Below are 25,627 nucleotides of genomic sequence, written 5' to 3'. Positions count from 1 at the left end.
TGGATTCAATTTCCATGTTATGGCATAATATACCTAAAGGTTATGAACTTGTGACATATCTTTTGAAATTATATTTCAAAGGCACAAGAAACTTAATATGGAATACATTGAAATTTCTAAACAATGATACAATGAAAGGGAAATTAAATTAAAGTGCGCAGTTTTTGCATAAATTACTAGAGCTGGCGACCTGCAGCATCCATACAGAGACAACATCAACGAAGATAAAGTTATCGTACCTTATTAAATATACCTGGCATATCACGGTTAAATCCACAACCTATGATTATGATCAGGCTTCGAGACTTCGGACCAGTTCAGTGGGAAATCCGCATAACGGCGTACTGAGTATTGTGCTAAAGCTTACAGTGAGTGGGGTACTGTAGAATGAATGCCAACAAATACGCAAAGGAAAACGCTCTGGATTTGAAGGTTCTGACGAATAATTTGGTTTTCATACAAACTGTGTCTGAAACTATTACACGGTTAGAGAAGTCAGAGCAAGAGATGCCGGAAGCCCTCAAATTAATTTAGAAAATGATGCAGAGAATTAATGAGACATCAAGTACACCGGCTACTGAACGTGTAAAACAGAAGTGGAAATCAATTTTATGTAAAAATAACGGATATGGAACATTGTGTAACATAAACAGCAACTTAGTGGACATAGAATCACCCGAGAATAAAGGACCGTCTCTTAGAGATTGCAATGATGTTAGGTTGTTTCGTTTTCCTCCTATCACGTCATGCGACGTAGAGCGCAGCTTTCTACAGAACAAACTTTGGCAGATAACCGAAAAATATTTACGTTTGAGATACAGGGAATGTATCTTGCAGTAGGTATATTGCAATTCAGTACTGTAACTGCACTTCCTAAAGACGACCAATAGGATAAATGAAAAAATTAAAATTGCTACATGCTTATTTCCACCATTAACACTGTGTATAATTAAACACAAATGCTTATAAAAGACAGGAGAATAAATGCTTTTCACATTCTTTTGACATTATCATTGTGTAATGTATATTTACTTTCAGAATGTACATATGTGCGTTTCCCCATACTACCGTACTCTACTTTAAATAGCAATGTTGTTACCTCAACACATCTCTATCTACCTGCAGCGAGTCAACAACCTATAGTGCATGCATAGTAAACTTATTGTGTCGGGTCCAAAGTCTCGAAGTCTGATTATGATAGATATCTCACAACACTAGGAGAAAAGTAGAACCGCAATAAATTTTAACAAACGAGTTCCGGTTACAGCACTATGTAGTGGCGTGCGATCCTGTGATTAGTCTGTAAATTCTGCAGATTAGGGTAATGCTACACAGTTATGAAACCGCTATTGATGAGCTATTAGCGATCTGGTTTCTCTCGATCATTAAGAAGGCGTGACATCATTTTAATACAAATTATAACACTGTTTCGCTTTACTTTTGATTTATGACTACAAAATTATGTTTAGTTTAATGCTTCTGCCATAGTTTACGGCGGTGACATGGGTTCCCTATCTCAAGTTGCTTCTCTAGGACTCCTCTATACTCGGTGAAAATATTTGAATGTTGTTCATTAACGCCCAGTGTTAACATAAATAAATCAGGACATATTTAAATATTGTGACAGCGACGTGAGATTCGAACTCACGACCAGCGTCCCGCAAGAGAGAGATTGCGCGTGAGCCGACATGGGCTCCACGGAGCACTGAGGGACGGCGCGCGGCGGAGAGAAGAGAGGGGAAAGGGCCTACGCGGCGAGGGACTTTGCGCGCGCATCTGGTGCTGGCAGAGAGGAAAAGGATCTGGATTGTTCTTTGGAGTGCTATCTCTGGACACGCGTGGAACTTTCCAGGCTACGTCGCTGTGGCTATAAAAGAAGAAACGCGAGCGAACTTGAGCAGTTTTTTTTTCAGTTTACTCAGCCATCCAGTGAGTAAGCCAGAGCACGCAAGCCAGTCTTGTGTACCGGAGTTCGACTCGAGTGTGCGTCCGCAACTGTGTCAGCATCCGAAGGCCTGAGTTCGAGTGCAGTGGACCGCAGTTGGAGGGACCCGAGTTCGAGTGCAGTGGACCGCAGTTGGAGGGACCTGAGTTCGAGTACAGTGAACTGTCTCTGAAGGTCTGTGGTTCGAGATACTGAGAACTCGAGTGACTGAGCTATAAGAACTGTGAATTGAGAACTGACAGTTCTGATTTGTAAATAGTGCTTTGTAAATATTAGTTAAGATTAACAGTTCATTGTTGTTCGTAATCGTCCAAGTAAATTGTAATTGTCGTTTGTGGAGTGCAATAACGAACGCTGTGTTGCTGTGCGTAGAGCAAATCCCATTGTTGACGAGAGCGTTTAATGTGAATTGTAGAAAGGAATTATTGTTGAGATAATAAAGTTACATTGTTGTTTAGTTTAAAAAGTTACAGTATCTTGATATGAAGTAACCTACATATAATTGACATTAAGGTTTGATAGGAGAAAGAAACTGTAGTGATTCAAAATATTTTATTAAAAACAAAATCTACATAAAAATAACAGTCAAATTATCTCACATTAAATCACTAATAAATAATAGTCATTGCAACTCGTGAGTCTTAATCAAGCATATGTATGATTTGGCATTCAGAGCCTGTCAATGAAACTAGAAGAGCAATGGAAAAGTTGATAATGATGGTGGTGATTATGATGATGACAAAATATTGAAGATAATATTATCATATTTATTATTGCATATTGTTCATTTATTCCTCTGATTGAGTTTCTGGCTGATATGTACAGTCTTAGAGTAACGTTTTGTGGCACAGATACTTTACAAGCCCCAGAAAGGAGGCAGAGCAGATATGAACAGAGGACGAGCGACATGGTTCACAAGATAAGGCTAGTTGAGGTAATAACATTAGTTATAACTTTTCTTTAAGACTGTACATACATCTATTTTATCAGGCACTACATCTCACTTGACGATGTGTATTGTATTGTATTGTATTGTATTGTATTGTATTGTATTGTATTGCCAACATTTACATCCATGTAATGTGGACCTCACAATTTTTGTAACCGGTACCACAATTACGTTCATTATAGATGTACCTTATATAGACGCTCTTTATATTGATCAATTGTTTCCATCTTTAAAAAACCTAACAACTTGATTTAGATCATTCGACAATTCTCACCTTTAAAAACTTAACAACTTGATTTAGATCATCCTAAATTGTCACTTTTAAGACTTTGTTCTTGATTTTCAGTACACTTATATCGAACACATATTGTTTCCGATAATACTTGTTACTAAAACATACTACCCCATTGTTCAATAAGTTCATTATTATGTCTGTTTGTTGTATGCAATTCCTTTTTCAGATCTCACTAATTTTCTGCATATTATACTTACTAATCTAGCTAGCCTCCTCCGCCAGACTCCTCACCAATTTTCAATTATCTCTCTCGTTATACTTAACTTCCTATTACACTTCTCTAATTCATTCAGAATTGACACTTTTATCACTCTGTTCTTGATTTTCAGATCACTTAGACTATATCGAACACACACTGTTTCTAATAATACTTGATACTAAAACTTATTACACCATTATCCAATATGCTTGTTATTATGTCTGTTTCATGACTTGACGATATGTGTCAGAGGAAGAACAAGTGTTTGGATACATCTGAATTCTGATTATTGTAATATATAGCTAATCGGCGATGTATGCAATGGAGGGGGAAAGAAACTGGCCATCCTATGCCATTATCTCCTGGCCTAGTTGCCTCATAAGTAGTGCCTTCTTGGTATCACGTAATGATTTGCTGGTATTTCATAACCCCCCTACTATTTCATATCTCCTTCCTCTTCTCTACCAGTTTTCGTAGAAGCCTGTTCAGCCATTATCGAGTAAAACGTTAACATACAGACACACAAACAAACATTTCAAAAATGCGATTTTCGATCCTAGGATAGTTCATTACACATGTTAGCACCAATAATTATTTTTGTAAAAGCAAAAATTACCAGAAAAATTTATATTACAGATTTATTATTAATAGATTAGGCAACAGACGAAGAGAAACTGTTGATTATCAGTAGAATAGTTAGATTATTATAAACTATCAATGGCAGTCTGTATCTTTATAATAATCCATAAACAATCTTTTATGTTATTCTTTGATTAATTTTTGTATTGCACTATAATCATTATCCAACAAATTATGTAAATAGTGAACGCAATATCGTCGTTGTTCCTGCAATAACTCCTATGTGCAAAATATGGAATCTTTCAGGAGGAAGGAAAAACACATTTATTCATCCTATGGCAGCCGTACATAGGATACTGTGAATTCTTACATTTTCGAAACAAAGATATATAATTACATATAGGAGATTTTATTATTTACTGTATCACTTTACGTTATTTAATAGAGCAAAAATCTGAAAATCGATAAATATGTTACATAGGAGTTATTGCAGGAATACGACGATATAATTTCTTTACTCTTTTGTGGTAATAAGTACAGTCTAACAACTACATTTACCGCCTCCAAACGCACAAGCAATATAAAAATAACATCGTTACAATGGGTTACTTCCTTATTATCGTTGAAGGAACTAGTTTGATCTTGGAAGGGCGTGTTGTAATCGCTAGCAACCAATTAATCTCTCACCTCCGGTTATACGTAACTCAGTTGCTGTAAATGGAATCAGAGTTGAAGCTATGTTACAAGAGGCCGGAGTTTCTCCTTGGTTTGCGCCGGAGCATCACCTCTTGGCTTGACGACATTATGTTGTTTGCACTAAGACTGTTACTCCGTGTTGTTTTAGACTTAATTAAGCCCCTATCTTCTCGATTCTACTTACGCTTTACAATGTGATCCCTGTAATGGGACTCCAGCCAGGCAGAGCATAACACAAACAATAGTGGCGAAACTTTAGAAATAATAACGAAATGGAAATGTGTTACAGAACGAGGTACCAAAATCACGAGATCTCCTCGTAACATCATCCCCTGCCTTTCATCTGTTTTTCTTTCACACGCTCTACTGTAATGCTTTTAAGCCTTCGACGACATAGAGTAAGAGTGGCTCTTATCAAAACTAACTTTTTGCCTCCATTTTGATTAGCGGAATTAATTAATTTTAGTGAAAGTATAACGAAATGAAGACAAATTTTCGTATTTACGTAAAAAAATGTTCATAATTCACTCTTATTCTACTCTATATAAAACAAGCTGTATTTTATTGGCTTATAACCTGCTATAATTTGTAAATCTACATTTTATCAGCGATTATAGGCTTTATTCTTTGGTATTCTTTTGATTGCTATCAATTCAGTAATTCATAGTTTTCTCTCAAGGGGAGATCTTTCACTTAAAACCCTGTATTCTCCAATCTTGCCTATTTTCCACCTATTTTTTAGTCTCCGCATGCGATCCATATATCTTAATGTTATCAACAATCTGATATCTTCTTCTGCCCGGAACTTTTTTCCCGTTCACCATTCTTTCCAGATCATCCTTCAGTATGCAGTTTCTTCTTAGTCAGTGACCCAGCCAATTTCGTATGCTTTTTTCGATCAGTTTGAGCATTATTATTTCTTATTCCACTCTTTCTATCACAGCTTAATTTCTTATCCTGTCTGTCCATTTCACACTCTCTATTCTTCTCCATATACATACATATTTCAAATGCTTCCAGTCGTTTCTCCTCATTTCGTCGTCATGCCCATGTTTCTGTCTCATAAAGTGTCACACTTCACACAAACCACTTCATATGTCTCTTTCTTAGTTTTTTTTCCGTAGAAGTCTGCAGAAGATGCTCCATTTCCTATTAAAAGCTTCCTTCGCCATTGCTGTAATCCTTTTGACCTCCTGGAAGCAGCTCATGCTACCTAGGTACAGTACACTCCAAGCATTTGAAGATGTTCACTAGTTCTACTTCCCCATTTCTAATTCGTACGTTTGCCTTCTTTTTTTCTTCCTATATCCATGGTTTGCATTTACCTTCATCCCATACAGTTCGCGGCTGTCAATTACCTCCGGTAGCATATCCCTTATTATCATCTCCTCTTCTGCTAACCAAGCCATATCATCAGCAAATCTTATGCACTTTATTCTTCTTCCTCCTATAATCACCCTTCCCATGTTCTGAAAACAGTTCTTCACTGAATCCTCCAAGTACATACTGAACAGGGTAGGTACTCTCTCTCTATTCCACTTCCCTATAGCATTTCTTCTCCTGTCCTGACTTTGACACGCTTCATATTATAAAGGTTACAAAATACCTCCATCAAGTTTCAGCCCAAACTAATTTTCTTCAAGATCCCCATATCTTTATTTCAATCCATTCCGTCAAAAGCCTTTAAAAAATCCACAATTACTACATACACTTCATCTTTCCTCTAGGTACCTTTCGCCGATTGTTCTCAGCATTCATTTACATATCTCGTGACTCTTCTCTCCTGAAGCAATAAATTACTCTTTAGGAATATCGCTTCGAAACTCTAAATTTTTGCTCCCATAGAAATTAACCATGATGCCATCTTCGTAGCTTAGTTGACATAGCACTGCTTACGACGACCACGAACCCGAGTTCAAATTTAGGCGATGGAAGACAAAGCCAAGGTTGTGAGTGTTTTTCATTCCACTAACACTTCCCACAACTCTCCCTTTGATCAACGAATTAGAGTCGACCTCGTGAAAGAGCTGACTTAAAGTTTCTGTAAATTGCGCAGCCAATGCATTGTTACTGAAAGGCAGCATTCGAATTGAATTGGCTGAATTTTTGGTAGAATGGCTACTATGTTCAGTGCACATTATATTTTCTGTGAATGTGGGTTTACATTGAAAATATTACGAAGGAATTTGAGCGAGTTTCTTTCAATTGAAGTATTGGAGTGAATAGCATTTCATACTACACTATTCCAAAAGATTGAATTCGGCTGTATTTGACCCTAAATGTTGTTTTGTATATCTGAATTGTGGAGCAGAGGTGGGGAACGGAATGGAATAACAGAACGTTCATGTCCACTGAAGTGCACGCGTCGCGTCGCGTCGCTTCGCGTCGTTTTGACCACAGAGCGTTGCTATCATAAATTAACGGACTGCCAGATGGGCAGTTCATCTGCAAAATATCTCACTACTTGAGCCTAGGCCGCAGTGCGGGGTCACCGAGCGACGCAGCGCACACCGCTCTCGCTAGTTTACATTTTTAATTTTATCCAGTCCATCTATACTACATAACAGTGAAATGACAAAGAATTCATAGGTTGGTACCACCGTGAGCAATATTTAAGATACAGTTTCCACCGGTGGAATGTTAGCAAGAATTTCTAGCGCTCTGAAGAAACACGGGTTCGATTCCATTTTTTGCTGATTACCTAGTTCCGAGATTTTACTCAACTGTAAGGCAAACGTTAGCTGAAACTAACGACTCCGTAAACTCATAATGCCAAAATATCCTACTGTCACCAATATCATAATCGCAATTTAACCGTGTAGTTGATACAGCGTGGTTAAATAACCAGATTTAAAAGAACGCAGTTTAACACCTCAAAGCATTAATCTTGTCTGTTGTAGGTGCCATTTTCTTTTATATTTCAAATCGATGCCAAGAGCAGTGCTGGCCCCATTTATCTTTGTAAAATTCATCTTCTGGGAATAATAAGTTAATTAGGTAGTAAAATATCGCTGCAATCGAAAAGTATTGGGAATAAATTTGAATAAGGAACAAAAAAAAAAAAGTTTCCTTCCCAGGCAGGATTCGAACCACGAAAGTCTAGTTACCAGTCTATCGTGGCTCCGGAGTGAACAAGGCTCTGAAATCAGCTACAAGGGTCGGTCCGGTTTTTTTTGCCACAACTGTGCATCACGCCGCACTGTTTTGAATGAACACTACAGGGTGGAAGTGAAATAATCTTGTAGATTGAAAGGGATGATAGGCAACACCTATATTACGTTTCGTGATTAAATGCACAGCTAATTAGAAAATTAAGTTGAAAGCTTCAGCAGTCTGGTAACATTGCCGTAACACAGTCCTCGTTCTTCTCGTAATACAGATGTAACAGGTAACAAAATCAGATCTGTCTCCGTACGCGAACCTCCCTCTTTGGCTACAACGTTGCAGTCTGGTTGCATCTTTCGGTGGTTTCAAATTAGTGGTTTTTAAATTAAATTTACACGAAAACCGCCCACGCTAATAAAATACGCCAGAGGGATAAATGTTTCTCTATTAGATTTTCTATCGATATGGACAAAAATCATATTCATAGTAGTTACCGAATAAGAGGATATTAAACATTTGGGAAAACATTTTTTCTGAGAAAACTATGAAGTTTCGACCAATATGGTACTGCACTTTTTGTCATAAAATTGTCAACGAAGAAGGAGAGCGCCTTTGTCCACTGTGCGGGGAAAAGAACTCCTATAGACATATTTTATTGCAGTGTGTCGAATTGGAACATATCCGGAGAAAATATCTACCACCCTCGATGCTAAGTGAGAATAGGAGTTCGCTCGCATGTCTTCACCTCATGGGGAATAGAGAATGCGAACAAAAGACTGGATTGTTCCTCTTAAAGGCGAGACAGATTAGAACTTCAGCTGTTGAAGTTTTTGATGCGAATTGATGAAGAGATAATGTATCTACTCAATTATACACTTTTGTGTCTGTTTTAGTTTAGGATATATTATATAATGTAGTTTTGTTTGTGCCATTTTCATTTTAATCTGTGTATTCTTGTGGAGAGTGATTGGATCTAATCATAGGTGAGAGGGTGAAACCTACGAAGTAGGACTTGTTTTACCCAGCACGTACGGTCAGAAGACCCGTGCATTGGATTTAAGAGGAAATTCTGATAATATAGTACATCTGTATGTATAATATTGCTCAATAAATCCATCTATCTATATCTACTACGTACAGCATGAGTTCTGAAAATCCGCAGGGTTATTTAAATCCCACTCTCTATATGAAAGGGTGATAATGAATATTAATGTAGAGTCACGGTGGAATCTTGGAAGGAACGGGTTAACTCGATAAAATTCCCGTGAAACCTTGGCCTCGTCCAGCAGAAATGAGACTCCGTCATTACCGAGATTCAACATCGAATCCGCAATCACTCTAATCCAGTGCACTGCCAAATCAGCTAATAAAGCGGATTTGTAAAACCTTTCTCATTAGAAGCGATGTTAATTGCACGTATTAATCGCACCTGAGAGGCATGGAGGTAATTAACAACTGCATTTGTGTTAGTTCATTCAAAGCAAATTGCAGTAACTTTTTATGTAACGTAATTAGAGGCCACAGATTTGCGCATTAACGATAAACGTGATAAATCGCGAATTAAAACAGAAAGTGGTTTTCTTTGTGAATATTTACGTAATAATAGACAATATACCAACACTCTGTAGAGAATTTTAGCCTTACAGATATTTTGCAACGAAATAATTAATTTTTCCCAAAAAAATGTGAAATTATACCATAATCATGTATGTTCTTTTACATTGATAAACACATCCATGTTTCCTAGTAAGTGACAATAATTGGATTTCAAAAGATGTATGTTATTGTCTAACGAAAGGATTTAATAGCCTATCCTTTTTACATAACGCTCTCAAACTTCAAGCTGAGAGGGATGAGACATAATGGTATGTCCTAGATTTGGACGAATAAGTTTCTGTTGTAAAAATGGGTGGCACTCTACAGTTACAGTATGAGTGAAGGTATTTATGTATATGAAACGATTATGTTAATTGCAAATTTTGTAATGTGAGGATGGATTGGGAAAAATATGTGAGAAACTATCCAAATATATTTCCAAGAATAAAGAAAATCTCAGATTAAAAGATAAACATATAGCTTCAAAAAGACAGCTTCAAGTGAAGGTTCATTTTATATTTGGTAGTCTCACTAGAGGTTTTGATTTATATAGAGAAAATCTAAACTCGAGTGGGATTTAGTTGACTATTACAAGATTAGAAGAAAGTATATAACGATTAGAAGAAATAAAGTACACTATACAATAAAATATTAATTATTGACTTACAAAAATACTGAACTGTCATGAAAATGTATTATTGTACCATCTCATCATTACAAATATTCTGCTAGATGGCAAAGTGTGTTACGATTAGCTGTTCTCTTGTTACCAGTTGTGCCAACTATATAATCTTCATTGAACTCCATGGTCGATTACTAGTCAAGAAAACTTGTTTATTCAGTTTCATTTTTATTAGAAAATTTGCATTCCACTTCATTTATCAATATACAGAGTGAACAATAAAGTATGGAATATTGTTAATAACGTCTTAAATTTTAATTTTACAAAAATAAGTTTTATACTAAAACTGTTGGAGATAAAGTATAAAATATTATGTCAGTGTTCGAAAACAGGTATTCATTCATTCATTCATTCATTCATTCATTCATTCATTCATTCATTCATTCATTCATTCATTTTATTCCATAGATCTTACATGAGCAATGAAGCTTTAAGTTGTGGAACATGTCAACATTTTACAATATTACAATTACAATTTTTACAAATTTTTATAGTTTTACAATTTAGTAATTTTCTACAATTTTTACAATTTTGTACAATTTTTTTACATTTTGGCGAGATGTAGTGAGATGAGATGAGGTCCGAGGATTCGCCAAAATATTACCCGGCATTTGCCTTTTCGGTGGGGGAAACCTCGGAAAAACCCAACCAGGTAATCAAATCAAAGTGGTTGATGCTAAGGACTCGCCATAGACCATCCGGCTTCAGTCCCACGGCTGGGGAAAACCTCCGAAGAAACCAAAGTCCAAAGGGGGATCCAACCCAAGCCCGAACGCAGCTCCGGATCAGCAGCCCAGCGAGTCTGCCGACTGAGCTACATCGATGGCTCTACTAAAAGTATACAATACATAGCCAATCAGATTATTAAATTTACAAACGCAAACGATCATTCATAAGTTGAGCTATATTATAATACAAAACAATTTGATTAAATTTAAGGCATAAACAATTCAACCAGTTGTGATATACAGAAATTGATAATACATATCATGCAAACTACTTCAAATTACAAACACAAACAATTTATCAGTAGAGCTATATAGATTACTATTCAATTTAAAGCATATACAATTCATCGGCCAAAACTATACAAATATATACAATACAAAGTAGCATACTTTCATTAAACTATACAAATTTGTGCAATTAATATCAAATAGATTAATTCAATTTATAATCATAAACAATTCATCAGTTGAGCTATACATATTACCATTAAATTTACAGTAGGTCTATATACAATTCATCAGTAGAGCTACACAGACTAGTAATCATTTTAAGAACATATACAATTCATCAGCCAAACTATACAAACATATACAATCAAATTAGTTAAATTTACAAACTTATTTTCGTTAAGCTATACAATTCATATGAAGTATATTAATTCAATTTATAAGCTTAAACAATTCATCAGTTGACCTATACAGTATACTATTCAATTTACAGTACATACAATTCATCAGTTATGCAGAACAAAAAATACAAAATATATAGTAAACAGATTAAGTCAATATAAAAACATATCTTAGTTGAGCTACATAAAATTGTACATGTCATTTAAGTAGAATAATTCAATTCACAAACATAAACAATTAATCAATTGTGTAGAAGGTATGAGTATGTAGAAATTTGGTTAATTCTTTTCTGAACCTTAGGCAGTGCATTGAAGACTGTTATACATGAATAGCGAACTCCTTTTTTAAAACAGCTTAGACTAACAGAGGGTAGATGAAGATCTTATTTATGTCTTGTATTAAAATGATGAATGTCTTGATTAGTACTGAATTTATCTTGGTTCTTAATATACAGCATCATTAGGGAAAGAATGTATTGACAAGGCAAAGTCAAGATTTCTAAGTTTCGGAAAATATTTTTACAAGAGGTCCTTTTATGCACACCGGCCATTATTCTTATACCTTTCTTTTGTAAAACAAAAACGTGTTTAGCTTCAGACGAGTTACCCCAGAATATTAATTCATATTTCATTACACAGTGAAAATATGCAAAGTATGACATTTTAAGTAAGTTTATATCACCAATAGTAGATGAGGATCTTAATGCATAACAGGCAGAGCTCAATTTACGAGTAATACATTCTATATTCGTTTTCCAGTTCAAGTGATTATCCAATTCTAAACCAAGAAACTTTGTGCTTATAGATTCTTTGAGATGAGATCCATTTAATCGAATACTGTAGGAAACCTGAGCACTATTGTGTGTACTAAATTTGACTGCACTGGTTTTATCAACATTAAGTGCTAGTTTATTTGCATGGAACCATTCATTCATTAGATTCAGCACTGTATTAGAAGTGTTTATAAAATGATCGTATTGTTTGCTTGAAATAATTACACTTGTATCATCTGCAAATAAAATTACATGGGATGAATTGTTTATGGTCAAGGCTAAATCATTAATATAAACTAGAAACAACAATGGACCTAAAATTGACCCCTGCGGAACACCATGTTTAATATTTCTAAATTCTAAATAAGTAACTTTATGACTATTTGGTACATTTATTTCTACTTTTTGTTTTCTATTTGATAAACCAACCCAACATCTCATCTTCAATACCATAAAACTTCAATTTTTTTACTAATATACTATGGTCTACACAATCAAATGCTTTAGCCAAGTCACAAAAAATCCCACCTACATGTAGTTTCGAATTTAATGAATTTAGTATTTCATCCACCAAACTAAAAGCAGCATTCTCTGTCGATTTTTGTTTTCTAAATCCAAACTGTTCTAAAACTAATATATTGTTGGACTCCAGGTAATGATATAATCTATTATACATAACTTTCTCAAACACTTTTGAAAATGCTGTTAATAATGATATGGGTCTGTAATTAGCAATAGTACATTTATCTCCCTTTTTGTATATTGGTTTTACTATTGAATATTTGAGTCTTTCTGGAAAAATACCACATTGCATTGACAAATTGCATAGATAGCTTAACGGAGGGGATAATATTTCAGAACAAGCTTTCAGAACTTTACTTGGAATTTCATCATATCCAGAGGAATATTTTGTTTTTAGTTGTTTTATCACATGCATGATTTCTGCTGCGGTAGTGGGAATAAATTTGAGACCTAAAAACTCAGTGTTAAATGCATCAGTTAGGTAACCAAGTGCAACATCTTCTGCACAATCTTGAATGTTTAAGTTCTGAATAATATTTATATAGAAGTCGTTAAAATGATTTGCAATTGATTTTGGGTTATCTATTTTACTATCATTGATTTTAATGCAAGTAATATTTTCACTCTTTGAATAACGATTAGTTTCATTTTTAATAATATCCCAAATAGTTTTAATCTTATTATCTGAATTTTGTATTTTTTCATTCAGATACATTTTCTTTGCATCTTTTATAACTTTTGTCAAAGTTTTACAGTAATTCTTCTAGTAATTAAGAACATGAGGATCATCACTATTCCTACTCATTAAATATAGATTCCTTTTTCTAGCACATGATATTTTAATTCCCTGAGTTATCCACACGTTTTTACTTTTACATTTTTTCACCACTTTGACTGGAAAACATTCATTGAAATAATTCGTAAATGTAGTGAAAAATGCATTAAATTTATTATTAATAACAATGGTATCGGTACTATATACATTTTCCCAAGATTCATTTTGTAGACATGTATTTAAATGATGAAGAGATTCAGCATTTATAATCCTTTTCTTTATTTTTAGATTAACACTTTGGAATTTTTCACTCATATTGAAAGCACTTAGAATTTGTGCATCGTGATCAGACTAATGGTACTGTTCAATAGGAATTCAATCTACTGTTATCTATAAATATATTATCAATGGCAGTACTACTTCCACCTTGTGTTCTGGTTGGGAAACTTACTGTGTGACTAAGATTATAAGTTTCAAGAAGTGAGTTTAATTTTCTTTTACGTGAGCTTTCTGATAGATAATCTATGTTTATGTCACCACAGATTACAAATTCGGTATGTGGTTTATAAAGTCTTTTCAATAATGAATCTAAGTTAGTTATAAATGTCTTATAATCTCCCATTGGCGCCCTATAAACACATAAGATAATTAAATATGATATCTCATAACCAATTTGTATTACACAGATTTCAATATCTTGTTCAAGGCAAAAATCAGATATATCAATTTTACTAAATAATAGATCCTCTCTGATAAAAATACAGGCACCCCCTTCTTGCAAGACATGTCTACAGAAATGAGAACCTAATACATATCCATGTAAAGACAGTTGTAGTATTTCCTGTTGCTTCATATGATGTTCAGTTATACATAATATCTGAGGTTTATGCTTTTGAGTTGCTAAAGAAGTGATCAATTCATCAGTTTTTTGTTTAAATCCCCTAATATTTTGATGAAAAATAGTGAAGTTACTGTGTTCATTACTAGAAACATCAGAGCATTTACAATTTAGTTGAACTTGTTTCAAACACCTTACTGGTGGAGGTTTAACCTAAAAAAAGAGAAGCCCTAGCATTAACTAACACAGGAATATTACAACTCTGCTTTTTAACATGGCTGCCTCTGATGCTATTAGCAATAAGAACCGAAAGGTGCTCCTTGCCTCTACCATTCAGATGCAGGCCATGTGACGTATATTCATACCTTCTTATAGGGCTTACATCTATCAAACCAATGTGTGATGCCCCAGGTCTCATCAGAGCCCGCTCAAGCCGCACCCTCCTGTGATGATACGGCTTGTCGTACCTGCTGAAAAGACTGAGAAATCCCACATTAGTATGGCTGCTCATCTCAATTATGTTGTTGACATCTTTCTCAATAGAATAGTTACAATCGTTATCAATACTATTACCTGGCCCACCCACTATAACTACATGATCCCTCTTAGAAAAATCTGAACTCAATTTCATCATATCCTCAACAACATTCTTGAGAGGAGCATTAGGCTTACGTACACTAGATACTTCAAACTCATCGCCCAGTTTCGACTTCAAAAGTGAGGAAATACCTCTTGCATGGCTGCTTCCTAAAATCAATACTTTACTCCTACAATCATTAACCTTATCTGTTTTCTGACTTACCTTTACTGGTGTCGATACTGGGTCTGAGTTCTCCTGATCAACATTCATTGCTTGAAGAGAACTGAATTTGTTGGTCAATTTGATTGATGCAGCATCATCCGCAGAGAAACGTTTACTCCTTGATTTGGAATTCTTCGGTTTCATCCAAGTGTGAGATCTCCATTTATTCGAAACACTAATGCTATCCTTCAAAGCTCTCAATTTGTTAATTTCACACTTTGCCTCATCTAATTCCAATTCTAGGGCTCTGATTCTCTCCAGTTGATCGCGCATCTTTCTATCATATATACAATCACTACATTCCCAACTACCTTTGTCAACAAAATTATCAGGATCTATATCTATACATTTCCAATGAAAACAGAAATTACAATTATTACATACCAATCCTTTCACTACAATCCTTCTACAACTACGACAGTTTCCAGACAGAGCAGCCATAGCACACATTATGTATATACTGTACCTTATTTGCAAATTCAATTTCACTCACTTTTCAATTTAATGTACTTACGTATATTAGTTTTAGGTTATTTCTACCCTTTAGTATCACCACACTATAACATTTCAATAGGCCAACACTACACTTTATCACTTCACTATACCACACTTTTCGACGTTGAAACTACACGACACGTCACTGCACTTATATTTCGGTCTAGATGAAACTTCACTATTTATGTTTTAAATTATTTTTACTTTGAATTATCACCACACTACAATATTTCAATGGACCAACACTACACTTTATCACTTCACTATACCGGTACAACACTTGTCGACGTTAATCTATACGATACGTCACTTCACTGCACTTGTATTTCAGTCTTGATGCAACTTCACTATTTATGTTATTTAACACACGCAATTTCTTAACCAACAATAGTATTTATATTGAAATGTGCTATTAATAATTTAGTCTAGTCCTTATTAAAATATGTAAACACGTTCTATATTAGGTGTTACAATTAAGCCTACTTATGTATCAATTAAATATTTCAACTTTACAAATAACAAAGAGCCTTAAAATTAGTCAACTTATGAGTTAAGAATTACTCAAGTTAAAAGAAGAAAAGGTCGGGAATAGTGACCAAAGTGTTGATTTGAGGTTAACTGTTTACAATATGGCGATTTATGTTGTGTATGAAATGCGAAGTATATTATTACAAAATTGCGTGGAAAATGGATGTTATGAATTTATGATTTATATATCAAATGATTAGTGAGTATTTTAAGTATCTTTAAATATGATGCTATGAATATATATATGACAATTGTGTTAAATATGAGTATGAAAACACAGAGCTGCTTTATGGCAATCTTATCTCCTCAGTCACTACTACCAACCTCAAGGTGTGTGAGTATAATATATTTTTTAAATGGCACCCTACATTAAAATTTACATATTACGAATCTCCATTAAATTTTACTTATAGATACGTAGAAACTTTACCCATTCACTCGTTTCATGTCTTTTAACAATTTATTAAACTTGTTTCGTGGACTTAACACTTGAGACAAATGAGTATAAAACCATGTTGAGTAAGCCATAAAACTAAACAAAACACTATGACTAACCAAATTTGATCACAAATGCTCAGAATGAGAACCATTCACAGCCAAAAAATATCCCGTCTATCACAAAAATGATACATTGTCTTCCTCACAGTTATATGACTGTTGTTCCATCTCGTATCAACAGTGGACTGTTTTCGTGGTAGACTGGGATTCTGTTTGGCTGTGATTGGTTCTCATTTTGAGCATCTGTGATAAAGTTTGGTTAGTCATAGTGTTTTGTTTAGTTTTATGGCTTACTCAACATGATTTTACATTGTATATAATATAATGTTTATTTTGGTGTTCAGTCTAAATGACTTACCATAGTTTAAAAAACATCAACAACTCTTATAAATATAATTATTCATTGAATGTTAAGGACAAACTAATGTGCTAACGTTTTCGCCCTTCAGACACTTGACAAACAATATCGTATACAAAATTTTATATCTAACATATTTAAAAATCATGTGTACAAATCAAATGATTGAATAACGGTTTGAAATGATTATCATCATCTCTATGGTAATAAGCAAACAACATGAAATTCAAATTAAGTTACAGAAATTAAAATAAATTAAATTTACATAAAATTATCTTGTAATAAAATTGATTGTTATTTAAAAATGTTGTTATTAATCATATATTTTACTTAATTACTAATAGTGTCATTATTAATACAACATAGTAAAATCGTATGGTTCTTATTAATCAATACTAAACTTCATAATAATATTTCCATGCTTACTAAGATGATTTTACATACTTATTTGTCTCAAATTTGAAGTTCACGAAACAAGTTTCATAAATAGTTAAGAGATAAGAAAAGGGAGAATGGTCAAAGTTTCTACGCATTCATACGTAAAATTTAATACATGTAAATTTTAATATATGATGCCGTTTAAAAAAATTAGTTTACATGGGCAAAGTTTCTACGCATTCATACGTAAACTTTAACACATATAAAATTTAATATATGATGCCATTAAAAAAAAATTAGTTTACTGTCACACTCTGTAGAGTGAATCGGGGGGAGATGGCTATCGGGGGAAGATGCTCATTTATTTCTAGTTTCACATTCTTTCAAGCTAGAACATCACGCGCATGTCTTCATGATCACTGAGACAGTTGGATGTTTGTATAGTGGAAGCTAACTCATTTTGCCACGTGTTCTTGTTATGAGAGGAAGAAAAGCAAGAAAACAGCTCATTTTTCTGCTATAAAATAATTGCAAAGGTATGTTAAAATTTTAATACTTTCTTGAATTCGTAATAACTGTCAAACCTTTGCAATGGATATTGTAGTAAAGGTTCCAAAGTTTGTATTGTTAACAACCAACGACATTGTTCTGCCATCTTAGGTTACGTCACAGCACTGGGCATCTTACACCGATACTTGGGGAAGATCACTTTTTTTTCGTGGTAAGATAAATTGTTGCAAGAGTTTTATTTTTTGTTTTATTGCAGGGAATGTATAAACATTACGTAAGATCCTCTGATAGAAGTCAGTGGATTGAAGACAGTCTTCAACTTGCGATGGAACATGTTATAACGGAGGGTATGAAATGTTTTAGAGCATCGCAAGCATACGGGATTCCTTACCGTACCCTTAAATGCCGCCTAAAAAAGAACAATGACAAAAAAAATGTACTGGATTGAATTCATTGTGTGCAAGAAGTGATTTCGCGAGCCTTGCACATGGCAATAAAATATAATAATAATAATAATAATAATAATAATAATAATAATAATAATGATTTATTTAACCTGGCAGAGTTAAGGCCGTACGACCTTCTCTAACACTCAACCAGGAGTAAAAACTGCGTTACAAAAACACTACAAATTTACAAAGTACACTACAATTTTACACACAAAACTGAATAAGATAATAATAATAAAATGTAAACAACAAATAAGAAGAAATCAGACATAACATATAACATAGAAAAGGAAAGAAAAAAGCATAATAAAATGTGAACAGCAGTTCAAAAATAAATTAGGCATACAAAGTATAAAATAATAAGACAAATATTGATGATAATAATAATAATAATAATAAAAATAAGGATAATAATAATAATGATAATAACAATAATAATAATAAAATAATAACAGGCCTAATAGTAATAATAATACTAATAGTAGTAATAAAATAGTGCAGTACAAAGCATACAATGAAAACAATATTTTTAAGTACACACAGTAAGGAAAATTATGTTTACATATAGCTCAACTTATCACATTAGAGATATACCATTATCGGAAAATATGAAAGCAAAAATATAAAATAAGTTAAAAATCACTAGAACATAAAAGAAAATGTGAATACGTGGAAACATGCAATACAACACTTGTCATAGTAGTAAGTTAGTTTGGCAACTCGTCATAAGATAATTTTCTAACTTGGATTTGAAAGATTTCAATGTTCGGCAGAGAGTTCCAGTGACGAGAGGTAGCAACAGTGAAAGATGAGGAATACAGAGATGATGTGTGAAGTGGAATTTCTAGCGTGTTATCGCGTTGTGATCGAGTATCAATATTATGATAGCGAGAGAGAGTATGAAAACGAGCGAATAAATAATAGGGGGATGAAGTGTGCATAATTCGATATAGGAGAGAAAGTGAGTGCACATTTCTCCTCTCATGTAACCTAAGCCACGATAACTTCTCGAAAGAAGGTGAGATATGATCATAGTATCGAACATTACAAATGAAGCGGACGCACGCGTTATGAACACGCTGTAGTTTCTGGGCGGAATCAATCCTGAGATCACTGAACAAAACGTCGCAATAATCGAAGTGAGGTAGAATGAGTGTCTGTACCAGCGTCTGTTTTAATTTAGATGGATAATGATACAATCTTTTTAGTGAATGGAGAATAGAGAATGCCTTCTTACATGTATATTTAATATGCGTATCCCAACTAAGATTAGATTCGAAATGCACTCCGAGATATTTTACGGTAGAGCTAAACGGGATGATTGTTTTATTCAGTTTCACAGGTGGAATATTTAGGTCGTTGACTTCAGGAATTAATCTACGGTTCGCGAACAGAATAGCCTGTGATTTACATGCGTTTAGGTTAAGCCCAAATTGTTGAGACCAGGAAGAGATGGAATCAAGATCTTCATTAAGACTATTAATGCTATCATTTAGTGCATCAGGACGGGCTTAAATATACAATTGAACGTCGTCTGCATATATTTGATATCTGCAGTGTTTAAATGATTTAGAAATTCCATTTATATAAATAGAGAAGAGCAAGGGGCCTAATACTGATCCCTGAGGAACTCCTGTATCTACAGTACGCCAGGATTAGAAACGATTATTAGATATGACACGCTGCTGGCGGCCAGTAAGGTAGGAGTACATCCAGGCGATAGCACTATCAGAAAGGTGTAGAGTTTGTAGTTTAGTCAATAGTAGATCGAAGTCAACAGAATCAAAGGATTTGCTATAGTCCAATAAAACTAGTACAGTAGCCTGTCGCTTATCCATGGCTGCGCGTATGTCCTCAGTAACATTCAACAAAGCAGTAGAAGTGCTATGGCCATTTCTGAATCCTGATTGTAAAGGGTCTAAAAGATTAAATTCTATTAGGTAGTGTGACAACTGCTTATGAATGATGCGTTCCAGGGATTCGGATAAAACGGGAAGAATGGAGATTGGCCTATAGTCTTTTGCAGAAGTAGGTGAATTTACTTTAAGAAATGGGCGTACCAAAGCTGTTTTCCAGAGTTGCGGATAAACAGACGTGATAACTGAAGAATTGAAAATATGGGTTATTACAGGAAGCACGATATCAACTAACTTATTGATAAAAACAATGCTTATGTTATCAGAGCCTTGTGCTTTAGATTTAATGCTTTTAAGAGCCCTTCTTACTTCAGAATCGGTATGTGAATGACTGTGTTGCTAAATAGTGATAAACGAGTGAAAATGTGTCCATGAGCTTTAGATTAAGTCAATTTTGTTATCTGCATGTATCAGTAAATGTGTTAATTGCATTTGCCATCTTACCCGACTATCGGGAAAAGATGTCTACAGTGCAGGCAAGAAGAAAATCTTGATCTATAAGCAAGGTAATTAATGTTTTTTGTTTTGTACCAAAAATTTAGTTTGAAAATATCTTCCAGACTTTGATATTTCAATATGAAATTCAAAAGTAAATGAACAGTATCTTAAATTTCAATCAAAGAAAAAGTCAAGTATCTTCCCCCGATCCACTCTGTGTCTGAATAACTAACTGTTTTCGAACACTGCCATAATGTTGTATGGTTTATCTCCAAGTTTTTGTATAAAACGTTTTTTTTTTTTTTTGCAAAATTAAAAGTTAAGAAGTTATTAACAATATTCCATACTTATTGTTCACTCTGTATATTAAACAATCTCGAATACGTGACCGTCCATGATCTCATACAGCAGAAGCTGTAACTTAACCTAAATAATATAAAAAGATAAATTATATAAAAGTTTTAATTAATGATGATGAAATAAACCTAAATCATTTTAAAAGGTACAGTTATTGAAAGTACAATGTTGGCAAAGAGAGAAACAAATGCTAGGGATGAGATAAAAACAAATGCCAGGAATGTGATAAAAATTGTAGGATAAACAGCTATGATTGGTTGAAACACGTCGTTCCGCACCGTTTTATTGGTCATATTAGTATGACGTAGTGAAAGTGTAATGACTGGTCGAAAACGTTAGTTAATGTAGTCCACATTAATAAAAGAACATTGTAATAATTTCTAAACCTATTATTTTACTTGATAAGTTTGTAGACGGAAAAGCCATCCTATTAAATATTTTGTAGTTATTGTAACTTATCTGAAAACATGACTTTAAAATAATCATCAATGCAGGATTTTATTAATATCTAAAAGAAAGTGTACATTCGGAGTACAGGCAGCATCCGTGCTCAGCATGCTGGTTTTCAGATCTAGAGATCCTGGGATCGATTTCCTGGCTTGACTCTCAGAGAATTTTTCTTGAAGAAGAAACGTTTCCTGAAGTCTGGTAATGTGAGTGTGATAGCGAGTTTGCTGGATTATTAATTAACCAATATTCAAAATATAAAAATTCAATATATCAGGACTGGCGCTGGGCAGAAATCTAAACACAGGTTTCAAATTTACATTGTTGATAATTATGTAACATCCTCAGCTCAATGAGAAATCACTAAGAGATATTAGTTAAAAGGAATTTAAAAAATCTTAGTAACGAGGTCGCTAAGACTGAAAAGGAAATGTTTCTATTGCAAAGACATATCTTCACTTCTTCACTTGTACAGTACGTAAGCTGTCGACACAGAATCTAGTGACCATAGAAACAATGTGGGTAGAACGGTGGATAAATTTTAATTATTTTTCAGTTATACGTATATTATAAAAATTAAAAAAAAATAGTTTCGTTCTGAAAGACAATCATATTAGACTTTTCAGATTTTGTTCATGTTAGCATCTCATTGACATACTTGTTTGTAACGGATATTTTCAACATTTCGGATTCACCATATTAATCTCAGAGCTAATTATAAATGAAAAATGATTGTGTCGTTTATTGCATGGCCTTCATAAACACTTCGCATTATTCGGTGGAATGGTACGCACCACATCATACAAACTTTTCCTTTTAATCACCGGAATAACCTCATCCACTACCCATGCAGTAACCAGCGAAATATACACTGCATTAAAATTTATCAGGATTACAGACAACTGAAGCGAGATTTATATGAAGCCTTTCGCTAATAAAGGCACTAAATTTTGGTCAAAAGAACACTAGCATATGCTTTATGGTAGCTCTGAAGTTAACTGCACGTATTAATGACAAATGAGAGGTGATGGAGGTAATTAACAACTGGATTTGTATTAGTTCATCCGTTCAAAGCAAATGGCAGTGACTTTTTATGTAGCATAATCATTAGTGGAGGATTTGGTTAATAATCTGATAAATTGAATTTATATAATTTTCAGCTATTAAAGTGGTGCTAATTAATTTTCTGGACAATTAAATATGACGCAACATACAACACTACACAGATATTTGAAGATTTATATGGCATATAGGCAAATTGCAGTATATATTTCGGTGTAGGCCTATAATTATAAATATGAAGGAAAATATTGATAAAGCGCACTGAGATATAATTTTAAAACATCATACAAGTGCGTTAATGATACATGGGAACAAAATATGGAGGTAGATAAATGTGAATGGCTTTTTTCGAAAACCTATTATTGAACTTTCAGTTATTTTTACAGAAAGGAGAAAAATTGCTGGTTTTAAAATATACGAGCCAGTTTTGAAAAGTTCATGTTTATTCTTATCTTACAGATATTTTATGTACAATTTTAGAAAAATTTTTGTCGCACAGATACTTTATAAGTTCCAGAAAGGAGGTAGTGCTCATGATCAGAGGACGAGCTACCTGATTCACAAGAGAAGGACTAGTTGAGGTAATAAAATTAGTTTTGTTTCGTTGTATGACTGATTATGCGCACTGCCTCCTTTCTGGGGCTTATAAATTACCTGTGTGACAAAACGTTTTTATAAGACTCTACGTATTGTACTAGAATATTTTATAGTTTGCTAGCAAATTTCTAAATTAGTAGGCTTTGGCCTGAAAAAAAAATCAAATAGATTCTTTCGTAAAAAATAATCACGCTTTTAAATATAATTTTCAGTAACAAATACCAGGAATTGACAAAAAATAACTTTACATTAGAATTAGAGTGTAAAAATGTTTCTGTTTTGTGTTCCAGCATTATAAACAGTTTTTATTGTTAGTTAAAATCGTGCATAATATGCTACATTATCGTGTCATAATATTAACACGACAACTAAAGTCATGACTTCTATTAAGTGTATCATGAAGTTAACATTATGAAACTATTTACCAATGATACAATATCACTGTTGATACAGCAACCTCTTTCTTCTTAGACCGTGATAACAAACTTCCATCATTACAAATCTGATGTTATATCTTAATTATTTCTTTATTAATTGTTTTATAATGCTGTCGTAAAAATAGCGTATGAAACATATTTATAATGCTATACAATTATCATATATAAACTTGTTCCATAATGTACTAATTGGACCGAACTTGTTTTTTTAAACAAAATAGCAGGTTTTGGAAACAAATCATTTATATGCAGGCCTAATAAGGGCACTGCTAGCGAATGAAACGGAGATTTTCGATGGAATATAAAATTGAACGATTACAGATGAAATTAGAAGAGATAACGAAGCATATGGAATTAAATAGAAGTTAATCCTAGAAACAGAAGAGAATCTCTTGGAACAATAAGCGCAGAAACAATACCGAAAGGATTTGTTACAAAACATAGCTACTCGAAAAGGCCTTTCACAAATAAATCTCTATTCAATTTTACGACTCCAAAAATAAACTATAGTTTCATGAAGTTGACAAATGTTAAATTTCTAATTATTTCTTTCTACATAGCGTCTTAAGAGTAAATCTTTTGGCGCTAGGCAAGCGTATTCATACACTTACTTATATCAGTACTTTGAATAATTAATGTTTATGGCTTAACAAAATGTACAAAAAACAAGTTATATATCACTGTTTATATGTATATATATTTATATATTCCTTTAATTTCACTTACAAACGTTTTTTATCATATAAGACTCTTATAGCAACCATTGCCTACATGTTATATCTATATATATGTCCTTACCTTTAATTACACTTACGAACGTTTTTTTATCATACACACACGTCTGTATGATAACACCTTTAATTACACTTACAAAGGCCTATATATATATATATATATATATATATATATATATATATATATACACCTTTAATTACACTTACAAACTTTTTTTTTTCATACACACTCTTACAACAACCATTGCCTACATGTTTTTTATATATGTTTACCTTTAATTACACTTACAAACGTTTCTTTTTATCATACACATTCTTACAAGAACCATTGCCTACGGCTGGTCTTCTATGCCCAAGGTTGAGGGTTCGATCCCGGGGCAGGTCGATGGCATTTAAGTGTGCTTAAATGCGACAGGCTCATGTCAGTAGATTTACTGGCATGTAAAAGAACTCCTGCGGGACAAAATTCCGGCACATCCGGCGACGCTGATATAACGTCTACAGTTGCGAGCGTTGTTAAATAAAACATAACATTTAACACGATTACCTACATGTTTTTTACACTTAGAAATGCTTTTTCTATCATACACACTCTTACAACAACCATTGCCTACATGGGACAATGAACAGTCTTCAAAGACAGTTTTTACCAAAAATTATACAGTATTATTTTATTCACTTCGTAAAGCAAAAGGCATTTGTACACAAATTTATACAAGCACATATTCCATTCACAAGTGTCTTCTATTTCCTTGCAATGTGTACATAATATGTAATTTGTATCTTTTTAGGTAATTCATGACATTTTAACTCACGTCACGTTGTACAAAATTGTATTGCTTTTTATATTCATGTGTATAGCCTAACCACAATATGACAGAGTCTTCAATACAGTACATTCTGATACTAACACAATGCACATTTTTGTACATCTCTCTACAAATTTGATTTCAGATATTTGAATATTTCATGCCTGATGATGCCCCTTGGAGGGTGAAAGCGTTTGTAAGTGTAATTGAAGGTAAATATATATATATATATATATATATATATATATATATATATATATATAAGTGATATATAACTTGTTCTTTTGTACATTTTGTTAATCCATAAAGATTGATTATTCAAAACACTGATATAAGGTAGAAGAGTAGTAATTGGCTTAGCTGATCATTAAAATCAAAATGAATATTAAAAAGCGTATTAATATATGACTATTATGTTGTAGCGTGCGATAGCTAAGTACTTTTAACACTGACTTTCAATTGTTTGCTCTTACTGTCAATTGTTTCCCAACAGATGTTACA

Source organism: Periplaneta americana, chromosome 8, assembly GCF_040183065.1.
Source record: "Periplaneta americana isolate PAMFEO1 chromosome 8, P.americana_PAMFEO1_priV1, whole genome shotgun sequence".
In the NCBI taxonomy this organism is placed as follows: domain Eukaryota; kingdom Metazoa; phylum Arthropoda; class Insecta; order Blattodea; family Blattidae; genus Periplaneta; species Periplaneta americana.
Note: the sequence above shows the minus strand (reverse complement) of the source record.